Genomic DNA, 16,201 nt, shown 5'->3' with positions numbered 1-16,201 from the left:
AATCCTGTTTCTACTGCCTTTATGATTACACCGAAATGATTAAAGGTCTCGTTCTTTCTGTGTTTTTGAGTCTTTGATTGTGTTTACAGTGTGCAATGTAACATGTGTTCATGTTTCACGTGTAAAAAACGCTGTATTTTTCACACAATTTACTTATCTGTATAGCGCTGTTTTCACTGTCCTCAAAACAGGCTGATGTATTCCTTGTTCTGTGAAGTTTCTCCTTCAGAAATACGTATCGAGTTCTGATTGTGTAGCTTGTTTAGTGTGTCGTGATTTGATAGCAGCTTAGCTTGCCGTTAGCTTAGCTGGCGACTGATGTATTCCTGTGGGCGGAGTTTAGTCAAAAACTGTTCTAGTGACGTCATTAAAGCAGGAAGTAGAGGGCTGTAGTGCAAACCGGACGTTCGCTGTAGGCTTTGAAAGGGGAATTCTGTTAAGGAAAATATATCGCCTGGCAGTGAACTTTGAGCTTTATCATTTTACAGGTATTATTTATGCTATTATAGCAACATTAAACACTAACTAGGGTTTAAAAAATGGGAACAGAAAGAACATGACCTTTAATACATTCAGTCATTAGATTATGGGACAATTCGCCCAAAAATGAATTTACCCTCGGGCTATCCAAGACTTTATATTTATGCATTTGGCAGACTGTTTCATCCTATGTGACTTACAGTGAATTCAGCCTATACATTTTATCAGTATGTGTGTTCCCTGGGAATTAAACACATGACCTTTTGCACTGCTAACGCAATGCTTTACCAACTCAGCTACAAGAACTATAAAATGCCCACAGGTGCTATTTTTTGTCATTTTTATACATTTGTCATTACATCTTAATACAGTAAATTCAAAATGATCTCACAGAGATTTTTACGTACTTTTTATACGTACAAAGTTTTCAGAAATAAACAATGATAATCACACAGTCGAAAGCAAATCATACGCAAACATGAATTTGGTCGTAGACATTCATACGAATTAGCCACTTTGTAAAATACATACGATTTGCCATGAGATTGTGTTGGTAAATTCCAGCAAAACATGATACTGGAAAATGTTGGAATACAACAAACAGTGCAAACATACAGTAAATATTTTACAGACAATACGCTGCTTGACTTTATTGTATGCGGTAACTCACTGGCAACATGCCCCATTACAGTACCATAAATGTACATGTTTTTTTACAGTTTGATGCCTTTACCGCAGTTCCATTTTACAGTATAATACCCTTACTGTAACCTAGTTTTAAAAAACATATTGTCTTGAAGGGGAATCGAACCCAGGTCACCCATGTCGTAGGTACATAACACTACCACAGTGCCACAGAGTCACTTTTACACAAAAATTACTCGCTACGCTCCCCAAGTCCCTTCTGTCACTTTCCCGACACTCCAAGGAGCGAAATCTTGGCGTCACTAGTGTTTTGAAGTCTTGAGGTCAAATTAAAATCTGACGATCAAGCATTTATCCATAATCCCTTTCTTGATTCTATACAATTCTCAATAAATTATTTACACTGCTGAAAAACAATTCAGATTTTGAAATTTGCTTCATTGCTAAAAGCATAACAAATAAAATGTATTTAATTTCATAGATATATTTTATTTTCCCATTTTATATGCTTTTATAACACTGTTTTATTCAACTACAGTAGCACTACTGCTGTTGTTTTACAGCAGTCTACCACAAATTCAAAACATACAGTAAATCACTGTAAATTAAATGTTAATACCCATAATGCAATGCATATTATAGTAATGAACTGGAAAAAAATTATGGTATTTTATTGGGCATTTTGTGGTAAGTAACTGTAGAAATTACAGTTAAGTCTAACAGTGTAGTAATAAAGCACATACATCACCTTGAGTACTATTATGGTGCTTTTATAATGTTTTTGTTCTTTTAAAGCTTGAGATCCTGTGGCCACTACAGTAGTATAAAAAGTGTTGATTTAACAGATCTGTGGATGCTTTTTACAATTCCTTGCTTGTGCTCAATGGAAACGGCATGAAGCTTTTGAACAATACGAGGGTAAGTAAACAATGACAGTATTATTATTTCTGTGGGTGAACTAGTCCTTTATAAAGCATTTGGAGTACATTTATGAGGCACACAGAGCAACAGATGTGTTTATGAAGCTGTACAGAAACACCGCAGAACAAAACATAAGACACATACAGTTCAGCATGCATTATGAGGAGGTTTAGATTTATGTTTCCAATAGGACAGGGAAAGTATCTCCATCATGACAGCCTTAGTATATGATCCACTGCTTGTTACTGTACATGTTAATAACATAATAAATCTCTCCCATTGCACTAAACTGCCTTGACATATACTGTATGTAGAATAAAACGTCTTTCATTCTGTTATGCTGAAAATTACCTCTCCAAGGACACTGCAGTTATGGCTAGCATGTCGGCTGCGGGGCCGTAAGAGATGCATTACTCGCGCAACTAAACGTTTCACACAAAGCAAAATTAGATTCCCGGATCGCACTCCCTACTGTGGTTCGAATCTAAATGCAGCTGTCTCTGCACTTCTCCATGCATCTATTAGATTGAATTACTGAATCTGATCATGTAAAAAGAATATAGGGGGCGTAAAGGAATTTGATTATTTCAGCCAAGATAAAAAGTGTTTTTACATTGCCATGCTTGTTATATTGAACGTGGAGGTGGAAGGGCAGATGAAGATCACAAACCCAACGGTTTCATTTCTTCCTTGGGAATTACATTAACAGTTCATGATAAGAAAGGTGTTAAGAAATGAGAACTCAATACTGTGTTTACACAAAGCAGATGGATGAAAGATATTCCGAGGTGGAATAGCAATACATCAAACCCTGATCAGCCGTTGCCCTTGTAAGCAAGCTTGTGAATTTTTTCACAGCCGAGCAAGTTATGAGACTCTGAAGGTGCATGTTAAGTGAAGGGAAGGGTCGGGGGATTAGGACGCTGTAAACTTATTGATGACTTCATCTGGACCTGGTGTGGAATATGGTCCTTTCATTTCTTGTCTTCATGGCCTGTCTTCGGTGAGCTATTGCACATGTCGCCTCCGGCTTTGGGATCCACCCCTCTCAGGACATCAGCCAAATCGTAACGCAATGGAACAAACTCAGATTTATGGATTACTGGAGCAAGTGGCAGGTAATCACAGTTTAAGAGGGGTTGTAAAATGATCTGAGGCCAGGGATATTACTGTAAAATTAGACATATTCATGTGTGTCCTTGGAAAGCAGGAGGTCACTTGGTTCCCAGGGCTATTTTAGGACCCCTTGATACATTCACAAATACATTCACACCTCGGCAAAATTTTAACAGCGGGGTCCGTTCTACGCGGGCCACAAGTGCAGTGATTGGTCCACTAGAACTCCTCCCATCAGGTAAAGAAAAATGCGTCATAGGCATTTCCGTTTGTTACGGTGAGAACAAAGATGGGCCAAGTTGAGGAGTGATTTAAATGAAACTTTTGTCTATTTACCTCCATCAATGCTGGTCTTCTCACAATACATATACAACAAGCTGCTTCTTTTTCTTCGTTTGTGGGTTTACTAGCACAGTGGTTCTCAAACGGGCAGCAAGATGGTGCCAAGGGGGCCCCAGTTTTATGACATTTTATAAAACACATTAATTTATCATAAATTCTGTTTAATTAAACCTAAAAAATAAGGCTACTAACCAACAGCACTCCTTTGTATAATTTAATATGTTTTGTTTAATTAAAATTTTTAGTTTTAGAACTGTTTTTTGTCATAAATTTTCTTTGGGGGGCCGCAAAGGAATGTGCCGTACACAAGGGGGGGCGCACGCTGAAAAAGTTTGAGAACCACTGTACTAGCAAACATGCTGCTTCTTTGGCTGTTTCATTGCTACTGTGGGTTACACTGCCTACAAGCGATCTGCATGTGTAATTGCATGTTGACACGGATGTCGACGCAAAAGTATTTGGAAACTGACGCATAGCGGTGTCGAGGCTACACCGTAGGTCTTAGCACATTTATAATGAGCACTTAAGGTGTTCTAGATGGTTTCTAAGGCATTGCTAGGTGGTCGCTAAAATGTCAAAGCAGTTATGTCAAAAAGCCCACCATGTACAGTTGTATGTAGTTGTATGTTAAGTTTTGCATTCAAAGTCTGTGATTTTTTAAATATTGTTATTTATTTTGTTTACATCATTTGTATAATCATTTACTGTATATGTTAGATGTTATATCTAGATTAGAAAAGTAAGACAACATCTTCTTTATAAGCCACTTGATTTAAATGGATACTTAAAGCAATAACAATTGTTATTTTTTAATCTAATATTACAGTGTATATTATACCTTTTTTTAATTCATGTGTCCTCATAAACTTTACTCAAAATCTGAAAATGTACTTCTGCGCTCTTACGGCGATCCTTCTATGATGACATCAGCTACAGTACACACAGCTTGGTAGGTAGCATCTGTTAACTCCGCCCCCTCCAACTGTCAGTCTGTTGCCAGTTTCATTTCTGAATGGAATGCCTACTTATCTATATCCTATCAAAGCACAGGGGAAAACATTAGCCACACCCACTATTTTCCTCCTGTGATATTCTGTTTCACTCGGAAATACGTCACAACCATAGACTGTAAAAAATGGACGTAGTGTCCGTGACGTCAACCATAGGTTTCTGAAGATCGTTTTTGAAGCTTAAAATAGGCGGTGCCTGCCGTCGCCATCTTGGCTGAGCGTCACCGCGCATTACTCGCGGATATTGAAAATGGGTAAAAAGGCGGGACGTGGGTGAAGCTGAGGTGGCTGGTTGCTGAAACCACGCTCGCCTAGCTCGACTCTAGTGACAGCAGTGCTGTTCAACCGTCACTCAAGTGGCCACGCCCTAAATTATGCAAAACTTTAAGGCTTAGTATAATTTAAACGGATGAGTTACCAAAAAATTCACCCCCTCGCAGTTGTCATGAAGGGCAAACTTAGCTATACAGACCAAAAACACTTTTTGTACCAGGCTGTAAACATTATTTATCTACTGTAAAGTTGGCCATTTTAACATGGTGGTCTATGGGAATTGACTCCCTTTTGGAGCCAGCCTCAAGCGGCCAGTCGATGAATTGCAGCTTTAGTCACTTCCGTATTGGCTTCATCAGACAGATCGGAAGGTTGCCCCTCGGTCACAACACAGAAAAATTGGTTGCGACATCCTGTTCAAAGTGTTCCCAAGATCAATGACTACCGACGGCAGAGTCGCGATCTCGGTTGCGATCTAGCTTATTTCATTGGAAGCTTGGTGACATTGGGTGACATAAGTGATAGTGACCATTGATGGCAAGAAATGGGCGTGTCCAGCGATGTGACAAAGTTGAAAAAGTTAAACTTTATGCAAATGAGGAGCGACTTCCGAGAGTGATTACCAATGAATAAGTGCAGCTAAAGTCATTTATCTCTCGTTTTTTTTTACTGAGAGAACAGTTACTCATTTGTTTATCATTTTTACTAGGACAACCAGAATTAGGAACGCCTCCTAACGACCTCATTGAATGATGAGACACACAGCTACAAAGTTGCTTGTGGCGCGCATGCAGCATTAGGGTTAAGGGTGTGTTTGAATTCATAACTCTTTGTACTGTATAATAGTACTGTATGAGCAATAGACACATAAATGGTAAAACACAAATAGTGAAATAGTTTGCTGACAAGTTAAAAAATATTTCATAAATCAATATGTGAATAAATTGTGAATAAAACCGAGCTGGAGTTATAAAAAAAGAAGTGGAAAAAGAAAAAACTAAACTTAAATCTGTTATGATAGTGCTGGCCACTGATGCCTCTATACTGACCACCAACATTAACTTCATCTATCAAACACCTCATGTAAAGGCAAGTCTCCTCGGCTGCATTTCATTACCCCTTACTCTTCACAATGACCATCCGTTCCAGGCCAATTCACTTCTCCCTAGCATTTGCCTCATGGGGAGTAATAATGAGATATTTCAGATGGAGAAGGTGAGAAGAAAAACTCTGAATGTGCTCTGCTCAGGTTGCATATCACAGCAGTTTTTACAGTACCTCCATTAAACTGTATGAACCTTTATCAAGCCTTGAAACCATGACAAAGACATACAAATTCTTGAATCTCAAAATCTTGCTGAACTTTGATAGACCCAGAATGTTTAGTTTACATCACTTGACACGTGTGTGAAGATCTATAATCAATAATTAGATGATAATATTAAAGGGGCCATGGCATGCAAATCTGACCTTTTCCATGTTTAAGTGCTATGATTGGGTCCCCAGTGCTTCTATCAACCTGAAAAATGTGAAAAAGATCAACTTAGTTTTGGTAAACCATTCTCTACAAGCACATTTAAAAAATAGGTTGTTGAAATTTAGCTCTCCTTATGATGTCATAAGGAGCTCTTATTATAATAATACCACCCCTTTATTTGCACTATCCAACCACAGCACTGCCATTTAGTGCAGAGAAAAGCACAATTGAGTTTTAATTGCAACAAACCACCATCACTGTGATCAGTGTTTGAATTTCATCAGCTCATTTGCCTTTTAAAGGACGCACCCAAAATGGCACATTTCTGCTCACACCTACAAAGTGGCAATTTAAACCTGCTATAATAAATTATTTATATGGTATTTTGAGCTAAAACTTCACATATGTGCTCTGGGGACACCAAAGATTTATTTGACATCTTAAAAAAGTCTTGTGCCATGGCCCCTTTAAAAACTACTTTTGATATTTTGGTTAGCTGAAAGTCAGCTCTAGTGAGTGAATTATTATGCACATTAACCCACTTTATCTTTCTGCTGACTTTATTTTTCTGCTGAATACTAAGTAATGACACTAACCATAAAAAAAAAAGATACTTCATGCATATAATAGGAGCCTAAAAGCTGAAAATCACCTCAAATATTTGCGAGTCAAGTCAGGCTCGCTCTTCACAATGGCAAGGAGAAATAGAAATGTGTTAACATTATCTCAAAAGACTCTGGGAGGGAGGAAAGCTAAGTATAATATACAACATACCCCGAATACATGAAAGCACAACTCTCGCCTGCCCTGCAAATAGGTCATCTGGATCCATACAAGTGAGTTAACAAGCCCAACCCAAAACCATAAATGTTGAACCTGTTGAACCTGGAATTTACACCGCAGGCCCTTCTTTATTTGCAGTGCATATCTCACACTCAGTGGGGAGATAAATGAAGCAGCGCTTACTTGTACCCAGGATGTTTTAATTAGCTGCTCTTTAATTCACACTGACCCTCTCTGAACTCCCATCAGCCGGCAAGCCCACCGATAAGAGCCTGTCAATCATGAAGCCTCAACTGGGGTTATTCGACAACACAAACCATCTTAACTTGAATCCTCTTTGGTTCATGGCAGACCGCAGGTGCTACACGGAGAACGCAGATGAGTTCAGATTCAATCCTTTGTCTGAGAGTCCTTGTTCGGCCTCAACAGCACTGAAATCGCTCTAGTTTCGGCAGGAACATCCATTATTCATTTAAGCTCTGGGCTTTAATGTGTTTCTCTGCATAAAATAATCAACTCTTTCTACAACCTGTTTCATCTCATCGTCCATATGCCACATGATTCACAAGACTTTTATGTAGAGCTTAATGCTCGGACCAAATTGGGCTGAATGACAGAGACGGCCCGAACACAAACCCGTGAGTGAGATTCACTGGTGCCAACCTTCACTGCACGCTGCCAGCCAAGACCCTCAGGAACGGCATAACAACACAGCTGGACTCAATGCCAACCCAGCTATTTCATCCAGCATTAACACGCATGCAGGAGGAGTACAGTTCACTCGGCGCCAACATCTGCAGCTTAAAAAAAAACATACTTGAAAATCTATTAGAGAAAGTGGGTGAGAGCTCGGTGTGGAAAAGGATTTTATACGGTGGAAGTCATTTTACTTTGTATTACAAGAGTGTCAATCTTGCTGAATTTACTTCTGTAAAATTTGTGAAGCTTTCAGCGCAATAAATGTTCAAGGTTTTTTAGCTTAGTGGTAACGCATTGCATTAGCAGCGCAAAAGATCACAGATTTGTTTCCAGGGAACACGCATGCGGTACTGATACAATGTAAACCTTTTAATACACTTGTGGCTTTGGATAAAAGCATCTGCTTTGAAGAGATTTGACAGTTGTATACAGACTAAAAAATCACTACATTCAAATTTATGTGGACACCCCTTTTTCAAAGCAGTTTTGACTGGGCCCAGGGTTCCCACACCTTAGTTAACTTCAAATTCAAGGACCTTTCAAAGACTTTCCAGGTCCAATATACCATCAAATTCAAGGACTACATGTGGGGACACATCTCAATTTGAGCAAGGTTACATCGTGTTACATTTTAAGATACACTGTTACAGTTCCCTTTTGAGGGAACTCGCGTTGCGTCACTGCGGTGACACTTTGGGACGCCCCCAGGGGTAAGTGCATCTTAATGTGTATATCAAATTCAACCAATGGTGAGGCTTAACAACAAAGACAGGGTGACGGGGAAGCCAGGAAGAATATCGCTATTTGAAATATTGCCAAAGACGACGTTACAGGGATGTAGGAAGTATGGCAAGGGAGACGCAGTGCCTCGTTCCCTTCTCAGAGAAAAACAGTTACGTACGTAACCCGATACGTTTTCATGTGTCAAACACAACTATGCCAAAAAGCATTTTGGCATGAATCTACATTCGAATACAGAAGATTTTAAAGCAAACAGTTTAGCACGTGTGCTTAAAAAGTCTAGAATTTTTATGATATTATCCTACACTACACAGGGAATAATATGGATTTTTTTTCCAGAAAACTTCTTGCATAAAATAGATTCAAGCACTTTCAATGACCTGTATCTATGTAAGTATATTTTCAAAAACTTCCCAGGGCCTTGAATATTTTACTCCGATTCACAAACTTTCAAGGATTTCAAGGACCCGTGGGAACCCTGTGGGCCCCATAAAAGTTTAAGAAAAAGCCCCCTAAACATACATTTACATTACATTTAGTCATTTAGCAGACGCTTTTGTCCAAAGAGACTTACAAATGAGGTAAACAATAGACGCAATTATAGCAACACAAGAACAGCAAGTGCACTGGAAAAGTCTCATCACAGTATACATAGCCAAGGGTTGGTTAGTATTTTTTTTTGTAAGAATGTACAGATAGAGATCAAGAAAAAGGAAATAGAGAAAGATAGTAAGTCCTATATTAGGAAGTGAGGTAATGGCGGAATAGATGGGTTTTTAGCCGACAGCTACAGTGTCAGCAGATCGTGTCTGGAGGAACAGATCCAGAGAAGGGACGTGCTAATGTTTTTTTTTCTTTCTGAGATGGCACCACAAGCCGTCGCAGGCTGACAGAGCGCAGGTATCGAGAGGGTACGTAAGGCTGTATAAGCAAGTTAAGGTAAGGGGGTGCTGACCCAGTGTTGGTTTTAAAGGCCAGGAGTAGAGCTTTAAATTTGATGCGAGCTATTATAGGGAGCTAGTGTAACTTGACAAAGAGAGGAGTGAAGTGCGCCCTCTTTGGCTCATTGAAGACCACTCTTGCCGCTGCACATCTGAATCATCTGTAGGGGTTTGGTTGTGCAGGCTGGTAACGTAGCGCATTGCAGTAGTCCAGCCTGGACAGGACAAGAGCTTGGACTAGGACCTGCGTGGAATGCTTATTTAGGAAAGGTTTAATTTTCCTAATACAGAATTAACATATATTTTCATTTTACACTTTATAAAGAAGTAATTTAATTAAATGCATTCGCAGAATACTGGAGGACCATTTGTAAATGTATCTACAGTTTACAAAAGTCTGGATTACAAAAGGTATATATTTGCACATAATTGGTACATGTTTGGACCTTTTAAAGGTAAACCGTTTTTCTGACAATGACAAATGGCTGGGTTGTTTATAACCCATGCTAAATTAATACTGGACAGAACACACCGCTGGGTTAAAATGTACCCAATGCTGGGTTATTAAAACTCATAGTTGAGTAACAACAATCCACCATTGGGTCATTTTTATGTATTCTGTCCAATATTTATTTATTTAATTTTTGAGTGTGGTGATTGTTTTTTAGGACTTTTTCAATTACATAAATGCTTTGCAATACTATTCCAGTATTTTGAGTGCATTTTCAATAATTTGATTTTATGGGATTGAGGTCCGATCTTTGAGGGTGCAGGGAAAATGACCTAAATGTCCTTATCATGGCCACCACTGTACCTACAAAGTCATCATTATGCTCTATATTTCTTTATGCTCATGTACAGTGCTGTGCAAAAATCTTATGCCACCACCACCAGACTTGTTGTTTTAGAAGTTTTAATGTCCATCTATATTAATTTTTCAATCTATTTTATTGAGATAAAAACAGAAAATACAGGAAATAAGTAAAAAAAAATAGAACTAAATATCTTCTTTAGGCATCGTCCATGTTTAGTGTGACTTCTCTTGGCACTAAACACATCTTAAGCATTTTTGAACAGAATGAAGTAAAAAGACGAATTTCTTTAAAATTAGAAATTAGGATATAATTTTATTTAGGTTTAAGAGATCCTGCAGTTTCCTGCTATTGCTCAAGTGGAAGGGGAGTTTACCCTAAAAACTTGACACATCAGTTTACATTTTATACAGTTTTTAATACTACATACACATTTCCTGTATTCTGTATGTATTCTATTAAAGAGACTGAAAAATAATTATATATGATCACTATAACATTGCAAAAACAACAAATCTAATTATGGCATGGTGGCCTAAGACTTTTGCACAGTACTGTATGCTCAATATGCTCATTTCGGCACCCTCAAAGTCCGGACCTTAACCCCATTAAACAAATTTGGGGCGAGTTGGAAAATAAACAGCATTTTTAAAGGAAAGCCTTTGGCTTGAGATGCAGAAGGCTCGGGATAACATTACTAAAGAAATATATTAACACTACAGTATGTCAGAAAGATGTGCTGCTGTAACCACTGCAAAAGGTGAACATGCTGTACAGTACCAAATATTAAAGTTAAAGGCGGAGTCCACGATGTTTGAAAAACGTTTTGGAAAATTAGACGGGCCGACTACCAAAACACACTTATAGCCAATCAAATCAAATCAAATGCCGGGTTGCGTATGTGTGGGGCGGGTCTATCAACAGAAGGTCCAGATTCTATTGGGGTAGGGGCGTGTTTGTTTAGGTGATTTCAAATATCAACATTGGCTTTCAAACATCATGGACTCCGCCTTTAAATGTAAATAAAATCAGTACAACTCACTTTATCTTGTAATTGTTGTGCTCAAAGCAACCATCATTATGAAATTAAATCATGTTCTGGAGGTTAAATAGGTCAATATTTTCAGATCTGTCAGGTGTTTTTTTTTGTCCGCCACTGCATGTATTTCACTTATTTCTCTTACTGTGCACACTGAGGATTTTGCTGACATTCAGTTGCATTTTCAGGTGTCAATATAAAAGACAAAACACAGAAGCTACAGGCAACTTCACGCTTCGCTCCTACTCCACAGTCCACAGCTCACATATACTGAATGCGTAGTGTTCTTTCAAAGTCAAAAGTGAATATGCCACAGTGCACCGCAAGGTATTGAATTTAAATAATTTTGCCCTATGAATTTTTGAACACCACCTGAATATCTACAAGTGTCGTACACAGCGTATGCACGTGTCTATTGAGTGGGTGAAGGTTTAGTGTGGAAGTGCTTAATGCATCAGTTCATTCGGCATTCAGAATGCATGCACGGTGTGTTAGAGAGCGCTGTCAGCATGGACAGCTGTAAGTGAATCTGCCATTTCAAACGTTATCCTCACATAACCACACCGCCACGCTTCACTGGCCGAGGTTGCATGTCCTCTGTAAAACACACATCAAACAACACACCCAATAATTTCATCTTTTCCGACGGGGATGTGTGTGAAATATATGTGGGGGCTTGGCATCAAAGCACTGTGGAGGGCGATCCGCAGCTTTGTATTCCTCTGTCACTGCAATACATCTGGACATGCTCAAAAGTGGGTGGACAAATACTGGAACAACTTTCACGGGAGTTGATCAAACACAAGCCAATCGCGTTGCATGTCAATGCCGTCCAATTGATTTAGTACCACAGAAGATAAAAGCCAAACTGAAACTTTAACAAAGCTTCAAGATATAATATGCGTCTCTCTCTGTCTCACACACATACACAATGGATCTGTTCCTGGATCTGCTGATAACAAAGCATCTTAGGAACTATGAACGAACAATGGCTACTATAGTTGGACCAATGTAAATCTGTGGTTACTGTGCTTTAAATACTACAAAAAAATCATAATGAAATCATACTTAATTTTTATAAGGGTAAAGCAGCATCACATGTATTCTTTACGTAAAAGGCTGTCACAGAATGCATTTCACCAAGACCTGTGGAAAAATGTTCTTATTCGAGTCTCTTATTTTAGAAATATGCTTACATCAGATTCTACTGTCCAGATTCATTTATGTGGCACCCTGAGGGTTGCGATCCTGCCTTAGAAGGCAGCTCAGAAGTTTTAATACGGAGCAAATCTATTTTTTCTCTCCTTTAATGATCAAACACTTTCAGGTGGAATAAAGATTGGCGACAGCAGCAAAAAAGCAGATTTCACAGCATTAAAGAAAAGTCACTGGACTCCCCAACTGTCGAGATACACAGGGCACCGCCAACACAGCCAATGCGCACGACCTTTAACCATAACACAGCAGACATTTACCCTGCTTGGGTCAGCCGGGTCCCCCCCTCTTGTTTCCTCTTCACCGTACCTGCAGTTTCCAAAGTAATCTGCTTCGGAGCAGACAAGCATCAGTAAGGCTTATCTGGAGCTTTCAGGGGATAGAAGTGAAGACTGTTTGCCACGAGCTATGTTTATTCGGGTTACACAGGGACATGCATGAAAACAGTGTGAAACAGGATCTGTCTGGTGTGGTTGCTGAGAATGAGAAAAACACGACTACATGGAGAAAGGCGATGGTCAGCGGTAAATTCATTGTGCTTTTCTGATTCTCAAATGACCCGTTTACACCTGGTGTTAACATCTGTCAGATGTTTGGGCCAATCCTGTTACAAGAAGAGAGCAGGAAATGCAGGTGCAAACAGGATCAGAAACGGTGTGATTATATAAAATACACAATTGTGACCCCACCTGAGCAACATAAATGCGTAATAGTCATGTAATATACAGTAATTTTGAGATTAAGAGTTAAAATGACCATAAAAATGAAAAATATGTCATTTGTGATTGTTGCTGTAAATGACAGACTCAAAAGTAAGCCTTCGATATACTTAAACTTTTATTTATAACGTGAAAAATACTAAAATTAATGATTTTATTGACACTATGCTTTATTATTATGCACAAAAATACCTGAACTTGACTTGCTAAAACATTGAATTTGATTGTATCTGTTTTCACATGCTGATTCCTATATCATTCCTTTAGGGAACCTCTTTTAAGAAAGTAAAAACAGACCATAATAGTAAATCACACGAGTCAGTGCCAGAAAAAGCATAACTTTTGCAACTTTAGCCCGGTTCTTATTTCAGTGCAGATATGTTTCGTGTTATCTCCAAAATTTTAGGAGCAGTTTATCTGTTTTGTAGCTCAAGATCTGACGATCTGCAACATCTGAAGATAAGCACCCTATTTTAAATACATTTTAAAGCTGCTACGTATCAAAAAAGAATCCGTTTTTGGATGCTGGTGTGTGATGAATTTCAAGAATATGACTGTTTCTGAGATTGAAATTCAACAAATCTTTTCACATGGCCTTACTCAGTAAATATTAAATATATCAAGGTGATATTTTCGCCAAATGTTCTTTACTTGTTAAAATGGTTTTATTTAAAAAAGAAAAAAATGTAAATGACTGAAGAATGTCTTTAGTTGGGTTTTCACAGACAGGGTCACAATTATTTATTTGCTTTAAAGTGACCTAAAAAAATGATTTTGTCAAATGTGTACTCTAACTAATCAATTTACAAGTTTGAATCTGTGACCCTGTCTGCGAAATTCAGGCTAAAGTCTCATAATCTATGTAAGATTTTACATTGATTTTAATCTTTGACATGACCTTACTCAGTCAATATTAAAGATATCAAGGTTATATTTTCACAGCATGTTCTTTACATTATGTAGGATGATTTTTATATATTTGTATTTGCATTTGTATTTAATTTTCCATGCCCATGTGTGCAATGTCTAAATACATTTACATTAAATCTAATGTGGATTTAAAATGCACTCCAAGTCGACTACGAACCCACAGTCAATCACTGCATCAAGGCGAGGCCAGCATCTCTTATTATGTGTGTTGGCCTTAGGTGTTGGAAACATGGCGGCGGCAGTGCAGATGACAGCGTTATATTCAGATATCATAAACATAGAAATACTTGTGTTTATATGGATTATTATGTGTGTTTAACCCTGTAAAACCCTCGGTTGCAATATTACAACATCAGTTTAAAATCTAATAAAGCAGGGTTTCCCATAGCATATTTCAGTTAAGGCGGCCCGCCTAAGCTTGGAAACTCTACCGCCTTAACTGGGTCGTCCAAAAAAAAAATTATAATACACCCTGCTGAGTAACTCTTAGATGTTATTAATATTTGTTCAGACAGTGAGTGAAATCACAGCAATTCTGCTATACCAAAGCCCAATGCTGCAATATTACAACATTTCCATAAAAACTTACCAAAATATCAAAAATGTAAAACCCCAAAGTTTTTTTTCTATATTTGGGTCTTACAGGGTTAAAGGTCTCAGGCAGACAATTTAGCCATCCATTTACACCTATTAAAGAGCCACACAGATCCAAAATCGAAACTGACCTGTATTGCAGTGTGTCATGTAGCTGTCCATCAATGTAAACAATGTGCAAAGTAGTTGAAGTAAGGGATAATGTAGAGGCAGCCGGTAGTTATTGGGAAATAAGCCCCGACAGTGTGATCAGGACCCGACGCGAAGCGGAGGGTCTTGTATCACACTGAAGGGGCTTATTTCCCAATAACTACCGGCTGCCTCTACATTATCCCGCTTATTACACGGCTACTTGCCACATAAGAAAAAAAACTGGACATGAATATGAATTTGAAACATTTTATTGGCATATTTGTTTTAAATTAACATTTTTATCCTTCCGCGAAACTTTGCACAGATGCATAAAATGATCGTAATACCTTATTAAGATCCTCTGCTTCATACTTGTCTCCATTTTTTCTCTTTTAGCCAGTCTTTGAGAAGTTTTAATGCCCATTCTGTATTTTTTTGTGTGTTGGCTTCCTAGCTGTCATGCTCTATTTTGTCAAGTTCAGTCTCAGTAAGCTGTCTGTGTCTTGTCGTGGTTGTCGAGTGTTTGTCACAAGATGGCGCCAAACAGACAGTAATCTTTATTGATCTTTATTGGCGCGGAGCGATTTTACTCGTGCAAGTAGTCCGGCTATGCGTTATTATTTTGGAGCGGTTATTATTTGAAAAGAACGAACCTGCAAATGTCTCAACTGACCAATCAGAATCAAGCATTCCAGAGAGCCGTGTAATAACAATTAATAAAGTGCACAAAAAGTGCACAATTAATAAAGTTATTGGCTTCTAAAGTAAGGAGTCGACTCTGAATCGCTTAAACGAGTCATATGGATTAAATCTCCTGCTTGTCTTAATACCAACATTTGCATAATAATCTCCACCTACAGCCTTGCCTGGGAGAAACGAAAACTATGACCTGCCCACAGACACGTCAGCTAGTTTGTGTGTAAACATCATAGCTTTACACGAATCGTTTGGGCATCTCTGAGAAATGGGGCAATTTTAAATTTATATCTTGAGAAAATTACAGTGTTTTTTTGCGCTTGCATGCATTTAAAACTGTTGTCCGGGACTTATAAACAATGATAGGACGCTTAAAATTTGCATCTTACTGGCAGTGCTGGGCAAGCTACTTGGAAAATGTAGTGAGCTAAGCTACCAGTTACTTCACATTAAATGAAGCTTCACTACACTGAAGCTACCCCCCTGGGAAATGTAGCAAGCTAAGCTACATCAATAGTAGCTTGCTACATCCAAGCTACTTTTTTATTTTTAACCAGTTTTATTATGTTATTATTTATTCAGTTTCAATTTATCATTTTGGTAATTATAGGCAATACAAGCATAATGTAGGCCTAG

The sequence above is a fragment of the Misgurnus anguillicaudatus genome, unplaced genomic scaffold (assembly GCF_027580225.2).
Source record: "Misgurnus anguillicaudatus unplaced genomic scaffold, ASM2758022v2 HiC_scaffold_34, whole genome shotgun sequence".
NCBI lineage: Eukaryota > Metazoa > Chordata > Actinopteri > Cypriniformes > Cobitidae > Misgurnus > Misgurnus anguillicaudatus.
Note: the sequence above shows the minus strand (reverse complement) of the source record.